Source organism: Schistocerca piceifrons, chromosome 4, assembly GCF_021461385.2.
Source record: "Schistocerca piceifrons isolate TAMUIC-IGC-003096 chromosome 4, iqSchPice1.1, whole genome shotgun sequence".
Classification (NCBI taxonomy): domain Eukaryota; kingdom Metazoa; phylum Arthropoda; class Insecta; order Orthoptera; family Acrididae; genus Schistocerca; species Schistocerca piceifrons.
In genome coordinates this window covers 222,586,054-222,605,244 of record NC_060141.1, presented here as the reverse complement: position 1 = coordinate 222,605,244, position 19,191 = coordinate 222,586,054, and positions in this window count along the sequence as shown.

Genomic DNA, 19,191 nt, shown 5'->3' with positions numbered 1-19,191 from the left:
TTTATAGCAGACAGTTTTTAGGGGTCAGGTTTAATTCCTTCAGGGGTGATGATGTGTCCTAAAAATTTAATTTCACTTTTTCCAAACTCGGATTTCTTAAGATTTGCTGTAACACCATAGTCTCTGAATCGTAGAAATACCTTTTGCAGAAGGGCCACATGATCTTTCCAATTCTTCGATGCTACAAGAACGTCGTCCGCATAGACTGTTACCTCATCTAAAAGTTCAGGACCTAGTACATAGTCAAGGGCTGAAATAAAAATTCCCGAACTTACATTTCATCCAAACGGTACAACTTCGAAATGGTAAGATCTACCTGCAAATATAAACGCAGTGTACTTCCTAGACTCCTGCGCAAGTTTTACTTGCCAGTAACTGCATTTCTAGTCGAGGGTGCTCAAATACTTAACTCCATGAAACTTCTGCAGGTGCTCTTTAAGAGCCTCAGGTCCCGTTCTTATGGGTACTATAATTTTATTGATTAATCTTGCATCTAGGACTAGCCTTACGCTACCATCTAATTTTCGTACAGCCAATGAAGGACTTGAATAAGGTGAATGAGATACTTCTGTCACGTTCCAGCGTAACATTTTCCTGATCTCGCACTTGATAGCTTCACGTCTCGCATATGGAATGGAATAGCTTGTTCTACAGTAGGTTGAATGGGGCAGGACATCCATTCGATATTCAAAGCCTTTTATTAGTCCAGGTTTCTTAGAAATTACTTGAACGTAATCTGTTAACAAATTGTAAAGCTCATTCTTCTGTTGCTCACTAGCTTTACCGTATAATTCATTCTGACCGGGAATTAGGTCTTTATACTCATCGTCATAACACTTTCAAGATCTGTCATGTCTTCTGTCTGACTGTACTGTTGACTTTTAGTGCATGGCCGTACTGCTGTTTGAAACACACCAAAGTTTGTCTTCACCTTGCTTCTTAACAAATTTACTGTCACTTATTGCTGACCCGCTACTAGAGTACAGATTCCACACTCGATGTCAATTTTAGCTTTCGTCTGTCTCAAGAATTCCATACTCAGGATACATGGCACTGATAGATTTTTAACAATAAGAAAAATGCATGTTACTTAAATAGACTCTATCTGGATTTGAAGCTGAGTCTGAAGATTTTCACGTTGTGTTAGAGGACCAATTGCTCCCGAAACGGTGCAACCTTGAATTGGAAGTGATAAAACTTTGCATACAGAGGATATTTGCTTAAATAAACATAAAGATAAGACATTTATATTAGCTCCTGTATCTACAATGGCTGTTATTGGTATGTTGGTAATTGATACTCTTATGGAAGCTTGAACTTGTTCATCCCATGCGCCATCATTGTCTTTTGTCTCAGTGTTTGCTACTAGGTCATCCCGTAAGTTTGTCTATTTGTCGTACCTAATTGCTTTAATTTCGTGTGGACTAATGGACAGGGTGCCCCCGTTCAAAACTGCAGCATCCTCTAGGAGGCTCAAAGGTTCCGGTTTTTTATTTTCCGCTCGACGGTTACTTTGCTGCTGATTTATATTTCTTAAAGCTTTTTACGTCTCGAATTGGTGTTGGTTTCGTGGTACGAAGTCGGGTGGAAATGGATCTTGTTGTCCTGGCGTATTCACTTGCGCATAATAAATTTGCGTATTATGCGGGCGTTTAGGCTTCAGACTTCCCGAAGGTCCGTTCTCTTGTTGCGTGAAGTGTATATTTTGTGGCTGAAAAGTATTTTGCTGAGGCTTGTGTTGATTGTAACCGTTACTGAAAGGTGTACGTTGGTCTCCACCTTGATTATGCCGTTTATTTCCTTTCCACTGACGATTTGAATCGTAAGACTGGTCGTTTTGATAATTACCTTTGGTCGGTTGCGTGTTTCCATATTGCTGGGGCTGTGTATTATAATGTACATTTCCGTACTGGTGTGGTGACGAATTATATATTGGATTTTATCTCTGGCCGTTATTGTACTTATTTTTGTATTTAATGTTGGAGTACGTAGTGTGTTTATTTTTGAAACCGTTGTGGGGTTGGTACTGGCCATCGCTGTGCCGCGCTTTCGCTCGGCAACCATTGTTGCCTGCGTATTCTGTATTGTGCTGGCCGCCTGTACTGAAGTGGGCGTTGCCAACATCAACTCTAGCGTCCTCGTAAATCAGATGTAATGAGTCTAACACAGATAGGAACGGGGGGGGGGGGGGGGGCATAATGCGTGCGCATGACGTCAGCGTCGAGAAACTCCTCTCAGTTCGCGCGCGCTTTCTTATGTGTTGAAGCAAGTAAGTTTTGTGTTGTTGCTGTTTGTTATCGCGTTGAATCGGGTTTATTCTTTCTGCGACACTTTAACAATGCCGAATTGTACAGTGACTGTGTGTGAAAACTATACTCAGAAGACTAAAGGGAGTAGTATTCCCTATCATAAGTTTCCGAAAGATCCTGAAACATGTGCTCGGTGGGTTCAGCTCTGTACAAGAAGTGATAGTATTATCATTAAAAATGCTACTATCTGTAGCGTACATTTTAAAGAAGACGATTATTTACGGGATCTCCAAGCTGAATTAATGAAACTTCCGCCAAAGAAGATCTTAAAGCCGACTGCAGTTCCTTCATTGCACCTCATTAAAGCCACATCTGCAGCAGCTGCTGTTGCTTCGTCTTCTGTCCAAGAAAGAAATGACAGAAGGAAAGATCGTGAAACACGTAAAGGTGCACTTAACAGACTAGCTTCACTGTCACCGAAGAAAAAAAAGTGGATCAAAGCACAGAAACTGAAAAAGGCCGCATCGAGGATGAAATGAAGAGGCTTCATAAGGAATTATAGCTACACACCGAAAAAAATAAGCGTTTGATAGCTGAAAACAACACGCTGAGAACGAGAAACAAATTACTGGCTCATGCATTAAAGCAGACAGAGAAACCTATGCCAAAGCCTTCAGTATCAACGAAGTAGTAAAGTGACAACTTCAGTACACCAAGTTTTAAAAAAAGTGTTTACGAACGCACAAATTGAATGTTTTCTGAAATCAAAGAAGAGCACCCATTGGACCCAGGAAGATATAAGCAAAGCCTTGCTTCTGCGCTCTCTGTCCAGAAAAACTTATATTTATTTAAGAAATATAATGGGAATACCATTACATGGATTTTCTACGTTAAAACGATGGTTATCCAATTCTTCTCGTTGTGTTCCCGGAATTTTGACTGATGTATTGTACTTAATGAATAAGCAAGCAACAAACTTAAGTCAAGCAGAGAAGCTGCGTGTGTTAAGCTTTGACGAAATGAATGTGGACAGTCACATATGCTACGACCAAGAAACTGACACCATATATGGATCACATAGCCAGGTACAGGTTGTTATGGCACGTGGTTTGTGTGGAACCTGGAAGCAGCCCGTATATTATAACTTTGATACTAAGATGAATCGGGATTTACTGATCAGTATCGTCAGAGGGACGCAGAAAGTAGGATTTGTCGTAGTTGGTATAGTGTCTGATTTGGGGGGGGGGGGGGGGGAATGGGAAAGTGTGGAAGGAATTCCACATCGACTACACAAACACGTGCTTCACCAACCCAGATGATGAAACGAAACGTGTTTGGGTATTTGCTGATGTACCACATATGGTGAAACTTCTCAGAAACCACCTTTTAGATGATGGTTTCTCATTAAGTGACGGAAGAACGATAATAAAGCGCGTAATCGAGCAGCTATTGTCGAAAGATAATGCAGAACTGAAACTGTGCCCTAAGCTTACTGTTCATCATCTGACAGTTTGTGGAAGAGATCGACAGCGCGTTCGTCTTGCTTGCTAACTCTTTTCCAACACTGTATTAGAAGCAATTTCTTTTGTAATGCCTGAAGAAAAAGACGGCAGAATTCTTCAAACTGGTGAACGACACTTTTGATGTTATGAATTCGAGGGTACCTGTCGGCAAACGACCAATTTCAAGTGCTTTTGGATTGTGTAAGGAGACGCAGGAGGAAGTTCTTCACAGATTCTACTCCGTCTGTGAAAAAATGAGAGTGGGAAATCATAAAACTTTACTTCCTTTCCAAAAGGGATTACTCACCTCGATTCGGTCACTGCTGGGTTGTTTTTCGGATTTAAAACATGGCTACGGTTTGAAGTATGTATTGACCTCAAGGTTCAACCAAGACTGCCTTGAAAACTTATTTTTCCAGATAAGAGCAATTGGCAGAGCCTATGATCATCCCTTACCAGTGGAATTTAAAAGCCATTTGCGTATTTTAGTTATGAACAAAAGTATTGCTGACATTCAGTTACGCAGTTCTTGTCCAGTCTCAGCGGAAACTGATACAAATTATTTGACTTCCAACCAGTTTACAGGACTTGTGCCGGGCATTGAAGAAGCGTTGTCAATAATAGAAGGTGATCAACAAATGAGGGACATTACGCTACATGACTTAATTGTTCCACCTTTGATAGAAGATTCAGAGTGTTCTCTAGAAGGTCTCCGCTACATCGCTGGATATATTGCCTCCAGGTGCGTCTCCATTGACAAATCACTTGGTCATCCTAGTGGTGAGACACTCGGAAGTGTCGAAAGACCATACAAGTTCTGGGTGGATTGAGAAACTGTCTCGTGGTGGCTTAATCATCCCTTCAGATGAGTGGTTTGATGTTGTTAAGCAGTTAGAGGTGCTTTTTTTAAATTTTCATGGCAGCAGTCTGTGTAAAGACGGCAATGTGGTCAGAAACCTGACAAGACTTTTAATTGGGAAGTTTCCAACTATTCCTCAAGAGGTCATCACAGTGTACGCTAAAACCAGAACCTTCATCCGCATAAGGCACTTCAGCACATCTGCAAAGGCACAGAGGGCCAACATCAGCAGCAGAAAGCAGCACACAGGTTGAGACCTTCTGCAGTCCCCTCCAGATCTGATTAAGGTATTTAAATTCTTCTTAAAATTTTTGAAGGTGAGTTCATTTAACCGGGCTTCTGTATGATTATGTGTAGTAATGTCTCAACTAACTAGACGTACGGTTGCTACTTAATACCTGCATGAAAAAGATGGTACACACTATTGTCGACTCTGATGCACAAAATGTGTTTAGTAAACTGAAAGCTCTTGTAATTGTTGCGTTTCCAGTACTATTAAAAATTGTAAAATATATAAAAAGGACTGAAGCATACCAGATTGTTGTTATCTAAAAAAAAATATTAATAGAATATAAATTGAGGGGGAGCCACAAATCTGTAGTTTTACTTTTGTCATTACCAGAGAGACAATATAAGAGTTTCACAGTCGTAGCAGGTATTAACATTCAGTCCCTGTATTGGTAAGCTTCGATCGAATCCATAATTCATTACATTGCCCTTCACTTTTCGTAAATTTAGTTTAAGCGCAATAGTGCCGTATGCGAACGCCTCGCGCTGCTGACGCTTCTCGACAGTGACGTCACACGGAAGCGCCCGATCGCTGCCAAACACATTGGCCCAACCTTCCATGTAGCAACCTTGAGATAGGAAGGTGTCCGTATCGTCCTCAGACACGTTTACTAACTTTTCTCTGATTGCAATCGGTAGCTTAGTTTTTAGACTCATAATAACGTCTTTGGCGGTGATCGGCGAATCCCAGAACTTGATTTTCGCTAAATACTTTTCAAAATATCTCCTCAGACTACCGCGCTTACTGTCAAACACTTCGGCGTTGTAAACCTCTTTTCTCAGGCGCTGCTACACACCAGAACTCCAGAATTTAGCTAAAAACATATGTTCAAACTCTTTGTAACTTATACAAGAGTCGACCATTTCGGTTCCCTATAGGGCAGCATCGCCTAAGATAAATCCAGTAACGAATTGAATTCGCTGGCGGTCACTCCACCTATTCGGAAAAATTCCTGAAAAATTTCGGAGGAATGTTATAGGATGAATTTCTCTTTTCTGTGGGTGAAAGGTTGGAAAAACACGATGTTTGATCACGCTTTCCCCCTGCATCAAACTGATAAAAGTGGGTGGGCTGGTACTCTGGTTAAATTGTGCTTCTATAGAACTATGAGTTTCAGCGTTATCAAGTGGTGAACGGTAATGTACCTGCTGTTGTTCATTACATTGCGGTGAATTATTCCACTCTCCTGACACGGGAGGTTGGGAATTTTCAACTTGACATTTTAGTGTACGAACTTCATCAACTATCTGTTGACACCATTCAGGTAAATCTTGAGCTAACGTTCGTCTTATCTGGCCTAATTCTGACATGACCGTGTCTCCCGTTTTTCCAGGGGCTGCCAGTATTTCAAAGGTTACATTTTTGACAGTTTCCCTGAGTTCGTTCTTGACCTTGTTTTTTATGAATCCGTCTTTGTTTTTAATCCACTCTTGGCAGTGGTCGGACAATGCTTCAGCATGTGCCTTAACAGTATTCTTTATTTGATCCTCTACATTAAGAGTCTCAATCTGTTTGGAAAGATCATCAAAAACATTCTCGATCGTGTCTTGCGGTTTTAACTCCCTTGACCTCATCAGAGATTGCATTATAATCTTCTTTTAAGGTCGCAGCTTGTTGTTGATATTCCATCACTTTTGAATTTATCTCTCCCTCGTCTGCTTTGATTTTTTCATCTAACCGTTTTGAAATATCTTCTGTTTTTGACTCTACTTGTGTGTCAATTTCTAACCTCATGGTCGTGATCTGACTACTGGTTTGGTTTTGGACATTACCCAACAGCGTATTTAAATCAGCTGTTATGACTGGCCTTTAGTTCGGCTTTTACCGAATTTAACCGTGTATTTAGGTCATTTATCTCCGTTTGCAGATCTGTTTTTACTGAATTTATGTCTCCTTTTACTGAATTGCACAGATTTGTAAGGACCTGATCTTTATTATGCCGTCTTTCGGCCTTCTCTTTTTCTTCGTGGGCCTTTTCATCTAATTTTTCCTGCTTTTCACGTTCCTTTCTTTGCGTTTCTCTCTGTCTTTGACTTTCGAACTTGCGTTTCATTATTGCTTCGATCATTGCAGCCAAGTCATTTTTTTCAAAAGCGGGAATAGTTTGCACACTAGTACCAGCTTCTAAAACTTCGGTCGAGGCTGCTTCTGCCTCCGCTCGTGTACATATCGCGCGTGATCGTAATGGATAGTGAGGTCCATTCGCATCACCGCTGTTATCTGCTTTTGTCGGTATCCGCTGTTTACCGGCAGCCATGTTCCTGAATTATTTGTCAAACGTCAAAATGCTACAGATATTGTTTGTCACTGCCGTCAGTCGTTTGTCTGTGACGTAGTGCTGTGGCTTACTGGGACCTAAGGTGAAATTTTAACTCTGGGTAACAACTGACGTTCACGTACGCCAAGAAGACAAGATAGTTCCTACTAATTACAGACAAATGAAATATCACACTATGTTACCAGTTTCTGAGCGTAATTATCCGCCATATTGTAAAAGTTTTTCGATGCACTGACAACAATAGTACACTTTCACTGAGTTTAACTACATAAGAATGGAGGTTTACGTTCTGATCAGCTCAAAAGATGCAACGTCACTATGAAAGCTTGGCTATGGCGTATGAAAATTTCACTTACTATGGCTGTCTTGATGGTGATATGGCTGGATACTCGCGTTTTTTTTTTTTTTTTTTGTAATTTCATCAATCATTCTTCTGAATTAATTAAAAGGTTTTCTCACTTCTCTTTCTCGGTTGGATTGCATCCACATGAAAAAATGAAACAATTATTAGCACAAACACTTAAAAATATTTAAACACATACATGAAATGATTTTTTGATCAAGTCCCTGTTCGGGCGCCAAGTGCAGCGTTGCTCTTTGGGGGCAAAAAGAAAAAGAATTGTTAGTTTATATTTTTTTAAAAAAATGTTGGAATTGTGAATATTTTGGTGGGCCACTTGGCAACAGAATCAGGGGTTGATTACACTATTATAATAACTTACGTTGAGCATTAAATACCTGAATAAGAGAAACATTATCATTTCCGTGCATTTTTATATTCGCGATGTAGTCATACCCGGAACAACACTAAGGGACCAGAAGATTTACAGACTTTAAAAGAAATGCAACACTAAACAATTTTTAAAAATGTTGGTCCAGAAATAATAGGAAAACGATAATTTTCCTTCTGCCTCATGCTGCGTTCAGCCCATCATTGTGATCGTAATTTCTGGTGATGAACTAACACAAAATAATTATCAATTAAGTAATGAGGAGATGGAAATCATAAAGGTTAATTTACTAAAATAAGCACACTTATCTTAAACACACTTTTTTTAATGCTACGTGCCTTTCCATATTAAATTACAATAGATGACCATTGTGGTTAAACACTTTGTACATAACAGCCAAAAGTCTTCTGGATGCTGTCTGTTAGTAATCAGTTACAAGAAACTACATGTTTTCTGATTGAAAAAAAAAAAACAATTAGCATATTCACTCATATTTTCACATGAAATATAAAATACTGTTGCGGAATGCAGCAAGTGCGCGTCCGCCTTTCATGGAATACAAACAGTAAAAGGTGAGGCGCCAGATGCCTCATTTGTCTTGAAACAACAGAATTCTTTTTTTTTATATCATTAATCGATACATGTACATAGAGAGTTACAGGCACCGTGCAAGAACGGCAAAGATAATGAATAATGGATTCTGTCGCTGCTATGCTATGGTTCATTTCTTTTACATTACAATTGTTCGATAACTTTAGGCCATCAGGCGTGTACTATTGAGCGTATATTAATGTTTGTTAGGCGAAAATTACTAATATTACGGATGTCAGAAACTTACCAAAGTTGTTCAGAGCGTTCAAGGACGGATGTACATACATCCGTGATTAACAGCATTCTGATCAGCCTTTGGTTTTGGGCGAAACAGTTGCAAAAGTGGAGAAAGAAATGCTTCAAGATTGGTGCGTGACGGTTCACAAGCTGTGCGAATGAAACCTTGAAGCCAGTAAGATTGACAAGATTCTGACCAAACATTTGCATTATTGTGAGGTGTGCCTCCCCCCCCCCAAAATGCTCACCAAAAACCATAATGGCAATGTGTTGAAGTGGCATGCAGATTCCAGGAGCGCTATGCAGAACAAGATGAATTTTTGGATTCAGTTGTCACTGGCATCGGAGCCTTTATACACTACATAAAACCTGAAACAAAGAGAAAATCTCATTAGTGGTTGTATTAGAATTCTCCGAAGCCACAGAAATTCAAACATCCATTGTCTTCTGGAAAAGTGCTGACCAGTGTGTTCTGGGACAGAAAAGATCTATTGTTATGTGAGTTTGTTTGTTGGCACAAAAATACACACTGCTTGCCACTATTAGTCTAAAAGCAACTCCGCTGTGTGATTCAAAATTGAAGGAGGGGAATGCAGAAAAAAGGATGTTTCAGTCACATCATTGCTCATCCCTATACTGCCCATGCATCAGCTGATCTCCTGCATAATTTGGATGGGACATTCTCACTCATCCCCCCTACAGCCATGGCTTAGCGCCTAGTGATTGTAGTCTCTTCCCTGAGTTGAAGTCACACCTGTGCTGAACGCATTTGCAGACTGACAATGAGTCAGAAACGAGGTCGAGTGGTATCTGCACAATGTTGCAGGAGAGATCTGTGGGAAGAGCATACGAAAAGTGCCACAGAGCACGCGAATGTGCATCGATCACAATAGCGATTATGTTGATAAATAGCTGAAAATCTAGCCTTTCCATCAATGTAACATTCATTGCGAATAAATGTATTTTCTAAATGAAAAAATAAATATGGGTACTGTATTTTACACACACTCCTTGTATTACAAAAAAGTTATCATGTGTCATAAATGTTTGCTTATATGTTGTACAATATACTAATTGTCAAAAATGATGGCAGCACTGTAGATTTGTTTGCTTTAAAGATTCCAAAAACAATTAATGTGGATCTTATGGGCAGTTGCAGTTGAGCTTTCTGTACTCACAGAGTTACTGAAAGTGGTGACCCATGTATGTCTGGGAGTCTAAAAATAGTTGGGGAAATAGCTTGCATGTGTGATAAGTCAACTGTAAAGCGAGTGATAAATGTGAAATTCTGTAGCTCCTGGAGTCTTCTGCCAGAAAAAAAAAAGGTAGCGCAGGTTCCGAATATCATTGCTTTTCTAACATGGGGAGAACATGTGAAATAACCGTATAGAATGCAGGTGTATGTGAATTGTTAAGTTATTGCACTGTGTTTTGATACAGCTGTATCTTGATCAAGCAATTATAAGTGGTATTTTGCTGTGAGGATTTGTTGTGATCAGACTGTAAACGCATTTGTTTTGTATCTTGTTGCTAGTGATTCTGTGTGGCACCTTCTTAGGTAATAAAGTGGCTGTTGGATTTGTGTTGCGGATTGGTTTGGTGATTTTCATTGAGCAAGATATTGATTCACTGGCAGGATATCTTGTTTAGTGTTGTAATGGAGCCATTCTCCTGTTGTGAAAATGTACGAAGTAAAGTGATGATTGAGGAAGAATTCATCCTAGAAATATTAAACCATAACTTTGCTTTGGTTATACAGTGTGTGTTGCCCAAAAATGTTCTAAGAACTTCCTCCGAATTATTTAGTGCGTGTACCCTAAAGGAACCATTATTGCAAGCTTTGTTTAGAATTATCATTCAATACACCTCCCGAATTAGTGTGGTTAGTGACCATTCATTAAGGAAATGGTAGTGTGATGCATTTGCCAACACCTGAAAAGGTAGAAGTTTGATTTGATTGTGTAACCAGGACTTAAAGTACCGTTGATGCTAGGTTTCTTTTTCTTGGTGTTGTTCTTGGTGGTGTTCTTGGTGTTGGTGGTGTTCTTGGTGTTGATGGTGTTCTTGGTGTTGGTGGTGGTGCTCACAAATAATAATAAACCCCGTGGAGGCCCGGGGAAAGAATAGGCCTCCGGTATGTTCTGCCAGTCATAAAAGGCGATGAAAAGAACAAACCACTAATAGGCCTAACCCCCCTTTTAGTGTGATTAGTTAGTTCAGGACAGAACTAATGAAGCCTCGGACAAGCGCTGTCATGGTCGGGGACGACGCTTGAACCCTATGCCCGTCCACAATGGTAACGACACTGCTAGCCACACGGAAAATGATTTAAATCCAAATAGAGGTGTTTTGCAGGATATGCTTCCTACAACCATTCTAGAAGGAAAACAAAGACAGAGGATGAGATGGTCAGATGAAGTTAACCTTCACCTCATGTTCTGTTATTACCAAGCAACATACTTAGGAACCAACACAACTGGATGCAGATCACATGTATACACAACATTTATTACCAGATACCCAGAATTAAAATTTTTAACAGAACAATGACTAGCTGATCAGATCTGTGTAATAATAAAAAATAACAGGATACCCCAGTCAGAATTAGAAAACATCAACCAACAAGTACAACAAATACTGGAACAAAATAATGTGCAATCAGAAGAAGAAGGAAATACAGTAATGGACTCAAACATCCCAGAGCAAACAAACAAAGAACAACATGCATCGATTAAACAATCAGATGAAAACGAAATCTTAAGACAGCCACCAGAACAAGCACAAATAGAACATGAAGTGACACACATGTTAGTTATAGAAGAAAAATTTCAGTTGACATATATAGAATACAAATACAGACATTAGACCATTCTTGCATAGACCACCAAATAACCCACAAGTCGAAACAACAATAACAACTATCAACACAATCATTCACAACAAAATAAATGAAAATACATCTATGGAAGAGTTACACCTACTGGTTTATATAGGAGCACTCACTAAACTAAATATACACACTAGGCAGAGATCAGAACCAACTAACACACAGAAGTAACTCACAAATCCAGCATGGCAACACAGGCTATTCATCAGAATAGAAAAGCTGAGAAAAGACATCGGACAGCTCACACAAATTACAAGAAATGAAATATCAGACAAAAAATGAAAAAGGTTAGGTAAAATCTCACAACAATAAGCAATAGAGCAATTAAATGAAAAGAAGCAGAAATTACAAGCATTGGCCAAACGACTTAGAAGGTACAAAAGAAACTAAAAATAGAAGGAAGCAAAACCAAACATTCAACACAAACCAAAAGAAATTTTACCAGACAATAGATAACACACACATTAAAATAGACAATCCACCAAACATAACAGACATGGAACCCTTCTGGAGTAACATATGGTCGAACCTGGTACAACATAGCAGACATGCACGGTGGATACAGGCAGAAACAGACTCATGCAAGATGATACCGCAAATGCCTGAAGTAATAATTTTGCAACATGAAGTCACCCAAGCAATTAATTCTATGCACAATTTGAAAGACTCTGGAAAAGATAAAATAGCAAATTACTGGCTAAAGAAGTTCACCTCAACACATTCATATCTAACTAAATTATTTAACAATTACATTGCAGACCCATACACAGTCCCTGTTACACTTACACATGGAATAACTTATCTGAAACCTAAAGATCAAGCAGACACAGCAAACCCAGCAAAATATCGCCCCATAACATGCCTATCAACAATCTACAATATATTCACTTAAGTCATTACACAGAAATTAATGACACATACAATACAGAACAAAATTATAAATGAAGAACAAAAAGGCTACTGCAAAGGAGCACGAGGATGTAAAGAGCAACTGAAAATAGATGCAGAAGTGACATATCAAGCTAAAACTAAACAAAGGTCGCTACACTACGCATACATTGATTACCAAAAAGCTTTTGATAGTGTACCCCACTCATGGTTACTACAAATATTGGAAATATACAAAGTAGATCCTAAATTAATACAGTTCCTAAACATAGTAATGAAAAATTGGAAAACCACACTTAATATCCAAACAAATTCAAATAATATCACATCACAGCCAATACAGATTAAGTGTGGAATATACCAAGGAGACTCGTTAAGTCCTTTCTGGTTCTGCCTTGCCCCGAACCCACTACCAAACATGCCAAATAATACCAATTATGGACATGATATTACTGGAACATACCAACACAAAATCACACATTTGCTATACATAGATGATCTGAAACTACTGGCGGCAAAGAATCGACAACTCAACCAATTACTAAAGATAACAGAAGTATTCAGCAATGATATAAATATGGCTTTTGGAACAGACAAATGTAAGAAAAATAGCATAGTCAAGGGAAAACACACTAAACAAGAAGATTACATATTGGATAACCACAGCGACTGCATAGAAGCGATGGAAAAAACAGATGCCCATAAATATCTAGGATACAGACAAAAAATAGGAATAGATAATACAAATATTAAAGAAGAACTAAAAGAAAAATATAGACAAAGACTAACACAAATGCTGAAAACAGAATTGACAGCAAGAAACAAGACAAAAGCTATAAATACCTATGCTATACCGGTATTGACCTACTCATTTGGAGTAGTGAAATGGAGTAACACAGACCTAGAAGCACTCAATACACTTACATGATCACAATGCTACAAATATAGAAGACATCGCATACATCCAGCAACAGAAAGATTCACATTAAGCAAAAAGGAAGGGGATTTATCGACATAAAAAACCTACATTATGGACAGGTAGACAATTTAAGAAAATTCTTTCTAGAATGAGCAGAAACTAGCAAAATACACAAAGCAATCATTCGTATAAATACATCGGCTACACCACTGCAATTTCGTAACCAGTTCTACAACCCTTTAGATCTCATAACATCAACAGATACAAAGAAAGTAAATTGGAAAAAGAAAACACTACATGGTAAGCTCCCGTATCATCTAACACAGCCACACATCGATCAAGACGCATCCAACACATGGCCAAGAAAAGGCAATATATACAGTGCGATGGAAGGATCCATGATTGCAATACAGGATCAAACAATAAACACCAGATATTACAGCAAGCATATTATTAAATATCCCAATACCACAACAGATAAATGCAGACTTTGCAAACAACAAACAGAAACAGTAGACCACATCACAAGCGGATGTACAATACTAGCAAATACAGAATACCCCACAAGACATGACAATGTAGCAAAAATAATACATCAACAGCTTGCCATACAACATAAAGTAATAAAAGAACACGTTCCCACTCACAAGTATGCACCACAAAATGTACTGGAGAATTATGTGTGGTTATTCCTGATATGTGGAGCGGCGGCGATCATTAAATAACACACCAACATACATTAATAATAATACAACTTTATTATGTGAGAATATTTACAATGTCTTATACAGTCGGCAGTACACAACAGAATGGAAAGCAATATGGCGGCGCACAATAAGTCCGCATTGGTCAGCGAGCCTGCTATGGCAGAGATATATCACTTGTAGAGTCGATAGTCGCCACAGCAACCCCCCCCTCCCCCCTTTTAGTGCGGAGCATGGTGGTGCGTGAAATCCTGTGCCAGCCCGGTAGGGGTAGGACACTTGATGGTCACAAAAGCACTTGTCCATGGTGAAATCACATGCACAAGCACAGTTTGGTTTTAGAAATGGCTTAACAACTGAAAATGCTATAGTCTCTTTTCTCTGCGAGGTTTTGGACAGATTAAATAAAAGGTTGCGAACGTTAGGTCTTTTCTTTGATTTAACGAAGGCTTTTGACTGTGTTGACCACAAAATATTACTGCAGAAGTTCCAACATTATAGAGTAAGGGGAGTGGCTTACAATTGGTTCGCCTCTTACTTTAAGAACAGAAAGCAGAAGGTAATTCTCCGCAATATTGAGAGTGGTAATGATGTTCAGTCCCAATGGGGCACTGTTAAATGGGGCGTTCCCCAAGGATCGGTGCTGGGGCCGCTGCTGTTTCTTATTTATATCAATGATATGCCTTCTAGTATTACAGGTGATTCAAAAATATTTCTGTTTGCTGATGACACCAGCTTGGTAGTGAAGGATCTTGTGTGTAATATTGAAACATTATCAAATAATGTAGTTCATGAAATAAGTTCGTGGCTTGTGTAAAATAATTTGATGCTAAATCACAGTAAGACTCAGTTTTTACAGTTTCTAACTCACAATTCAACGAGAACTGATATTTTAATCAGACAGAATGGGCATGTTATAAGCGAGACGGGGCAGTTCAAGTTCCTAGGCGTACGGATAGATAGTAAGCTGTTGTGGAAAGCCCATGTTCAGGATCTTGTTCAGAAACTAAATGCCGCTTTATTTACCATTAGAACAGTATCTGAAATGAGTGACATTTCAACACGATAAGTAGTCTACTTTTCATATTTTCATATGCTTATGTCATATGTTATTATTTTTTGGGGTAATTCTTCTGATTCAAAAAGGGTATTTTTGGCTCAAAAACGGGCTGTTCGAGCTATGTGTGGTGTAAGTTCGAGAACATCTTGTCGACCCCTATTCAATAGTCTGGGATTTCTGACATTGCCCTCACAGTATATATTTTCTTTAATGTCGTTTGCTGTTAGTAATATTAGCTTATTCCCAAGAGTTAGCAGCTTTCACTCAGTTAATACTAGGCAGAAATCAAATCTGCATGTGGAATGCACTTCCTTGACTCTTGTGCAGAAGGGAGTGCAGTATTCTGCTGCATCCATTTTCAATAAGCTACCACAAGAACTCAAAAATCTTAGCAGTAGCCCAAATGCTCTTAAGTCTAAACTGAAGAGCTTCCTCATGGCTCACTCCTTCTATTCTGTCGAGGAGCTCCTGGAAGAGCTAAAAAAATTAAGCAAATTCCGGTGTTACATTCTTGATTTTCTTTATTTAAACTAACGACGTGTCACCTGAATATGTTTCTTATATTTCATTTTATCTGTTTCTACAATCGTGTTATAATATCATGTATTGACTCGTTCCATGACCATGGAGACTTCTCCTTAATGTGGTCCCACGGAACAATAAATAAATAAACAAATAAACAACACTTGGGAGTAGGTGTAGCAAGCTCGGCTGAAGCTAGGACATAATAACTGTGCCAACGGGGTGGAACCACAGGTCGTCCTGCTCGTGATGTAGGCTGCAAGGGGGGAGGGGTGGTGGGTCCATCCAAATCACGATGGTATTCCTGGGAAGGGGGGCAGGTGTCATGTACGTTGGGGTCACTTGCATAGTGCTCCTGCAAGGTCCACGCAGGTTTCACCCAGTGGAGTGAAACAGTTACTGGTTTGCCATTGTTAAGTATCGACAGTGTGGAAGGGCGTTGGGACATGACTTTAAACGGACCAGTGTAGGGAGGCTGCAGGGTTATCTGTACTGTGTTGTCACGTAACATGATAAATTCACATGTGCCCAGTTCCTTATGCATGAACACACGAGGCTTACAGTGGGCAGAGGGCAAGGGAGGTTTGATGAGCGCAATGTGCCCTCGGATGCTCTCGACGAGTGCTGAGAGCTCGGAAGAGCTTGGTAGCGGCGTGTCCTCGACGAATTCGGCTGGTAAAACCAGAGGCTCCCCGTAAAGGATCTCGGTGAGGGAGGCTTGCAAGTCCTCTTTGTATGCGGTGCGGAGGCCTAGCAAAACCCAGGGGATAGCGTCAGACCACTGGCTACCGTGGCACATAAGTGCGACTTTAAGCATGCGGTGCCAGTGCTCCACAAGTCCATTGGCCTGGGGATGATAAGCGATTGTGTGAAACTTTGCAACGCCACAGTACGATCAGAGGGATGCCAACAGCTGTGATTCAAACTGCCTACCTTGGTTGGTGGTCAGTGAGGTAGGGCTTCCAAATCGGGAAATCCAAGTGGCAACACAGGCCCGAGCCACAGACTCAGCCGAAATATCTTCCAAAGGGACTGCCTCGACCGATCTAGTGACCCTATCAATAACGGACAGAATATATCGAAAGCCCGTGGAGGGAGGGAGGGGGACCTACAATATCAATATGGGCATGTCGTAAACGTCCTTTAGGTATGTCGAAAGTGCCTGGCGGAGGAAGTGCATGGCGGCCCACTTTAGCTCTCTGACACAGTATGCAGGTGCGAGCCCACATCTTACAATCATGTTTAACACCGGGCCAGATGTACCTTTCAGTGACCAATCTGGTGGAGGCTTTGATGCCTGGGTGAGCTAGGTTGTGGAGTGCATCAAAAACAGAGTGGTGCAGACCTGCGGGTACGAGAGGGCGGGGGCTACCAGTGGAAACAACGCACCAGACCAGTTCTGTGGTGCCGGGGAATGCACGTTGTTCCAGTTTGAGGGAAGAGGTTGTGTCTTGTTGCAAGGCGCGAATATCGGGGGTCTTCCGTCTGCCAGTGGGCCAGGTTGGTAAGGTCAAGTAGGGTAGTGATGATGTTCATGGGAGACAGGTAGTCAGCGACTACATTGTCAGCGCCTCGGATATATTATGCATCAGTGGAATATTGGGATACGAAATCCATATGGCGGAAGGATCGTGGGGGGAGATTGCGTGAGGGGTTACATATTGCATCTGCCAAGGGTCTGTGATCTATATAAATCGTGAATGGGCTACCCTTGACATCGGCTCTGAAATATTTGACCGCCTCGTACAGGGCGAGGAGTTCACGGTCGAAAGCAGACCATTTGGACTGGGATTTGGTCAATTTCTTGGAGAAGAAACGGAGGGGTTGGGGAGTATCCAATACATGTTGCTGAAGGACTGCACCAACTGCACTGTCGCTCGCATCAGCTGTAATAGAAATGGGTGCATCAGGAGCAGGATGAGCGAGTGTGACAGCTTTAGAGAGGGTGGTTTTGAGATTTTTGAATGATTCGGCCATCTCCAGTGTCCAAACGAGTTTGCGTTTTCCTTAGTATCCTTACCTGCCAGAGCGTCAGTCAGAGGGATCTGGATAGTCGCAGCATGGGGCAGGTGGCGCCTGTAGAAGTTCATCATGCCTAGAAAACGGCGAAGTTCAGCGAAGTCCTCTGGGGAAGGGAGGCTAAGTATGAGTTCAACCCGAGAGGAGGTAGGGCGGACGCCCTCGGCTGTTACTGTGTGACCTAAGAAGGTGACCTCAGAACTGCTAAGCTGAGACTTCTCGTGATTGATCTCCACTCCATTAGCAGCGAGCAGTGCAAGCACTCTGGAAAGATGGAGAGTGTGTTCCTCAGGTGAGGGAGAGAAAATTAGTATATCGTCTAAGTAGGCATAGGCGAAAGGGAGGTCAAACAACAGTGCGTCGATGAAGTGTTGCCATGTCTGTGCGGCGTTTTTGAGACCATATGGCATGGAACAGTACTCGAAGAGTCGAAATGGAGTGATTATGGCTGACTTGGGGATGTCGTCGGGGAACATGGGAATCTGATGATATGCTTTGCTACAATCGAGAATGGAGAAGATCTGGGAACCATGCAACATCTGGGTGAAATCTTGAATGTGGGGGATAGGGTAGTTATCGATGGTAGTGCATGTGTTAAGAGCACGGTAGTCACCACAGAGCCGGAAAGTACCGTCCTTCTTCGGCACGAGATGGATTGGTGATGGCCAGTTACTATCAGATTCACGGAGAATGTTGGAATCTAAAAGATCTTAAACAATGTCTTTAGCACGGCGAAGTTTCTGCGTGTTTAGGCAGCGCACCTTATGCCACACAGGGGGTCCTTCCATTGTGTTTATTTTGTGCCATGTGGCATTGGCAACTGCACACAAAAACGTGGCAGAAGCAGAGGGGGTAGTGGCAGGAGGGGTAGTAGCAGGAGGGTTAGTGGCAGGAGGGGTAGGGGCAGGGGGTCGGGGCAGGGTGGTTAGGGGCAGGAGGGGTAGTGGCAGAGCCTGGCCGAACCGTTAATGGGATCACAGCTGCAGAACAATGACCAGGCTGATGAGGCGTGTCCACGATTGCAAGAGTGTGAACAGTCAGTAGCAACTTCGAGCTGAGGGAGGGAATGTTGTGACGCACCAGGAACACTCGAACCAGAGATGTGAGTCAGACAGCCGGCTTGTAGATTAGGGGAGAGGGCATAGTGATGAAGGAAATCGAGGCCCAGTACAGGTGCATCAACTTCCACGACGTAAAATGTCCAGGGGAAAACCTGATCTGGGGCAAATTTAAGCAGGAGATGTGAGGAACCTAGCACCGGAATCGGGGAATTGTTAGCAGCTATCAGTGGCGGTGCAGATAAGGGATCTATGTTAGGGGCGAGGGAGGGCGGGATAACACTAATGTCGGCTCCAGTGTCCACTAGAAAACGAAGTTCGGTGTTGGTGTCCTCGACGAAGAGGCGCGAAGCGGATGACAGTGCAGCAGGCGTCGGACGAGATGCCGGTAGGCGCCG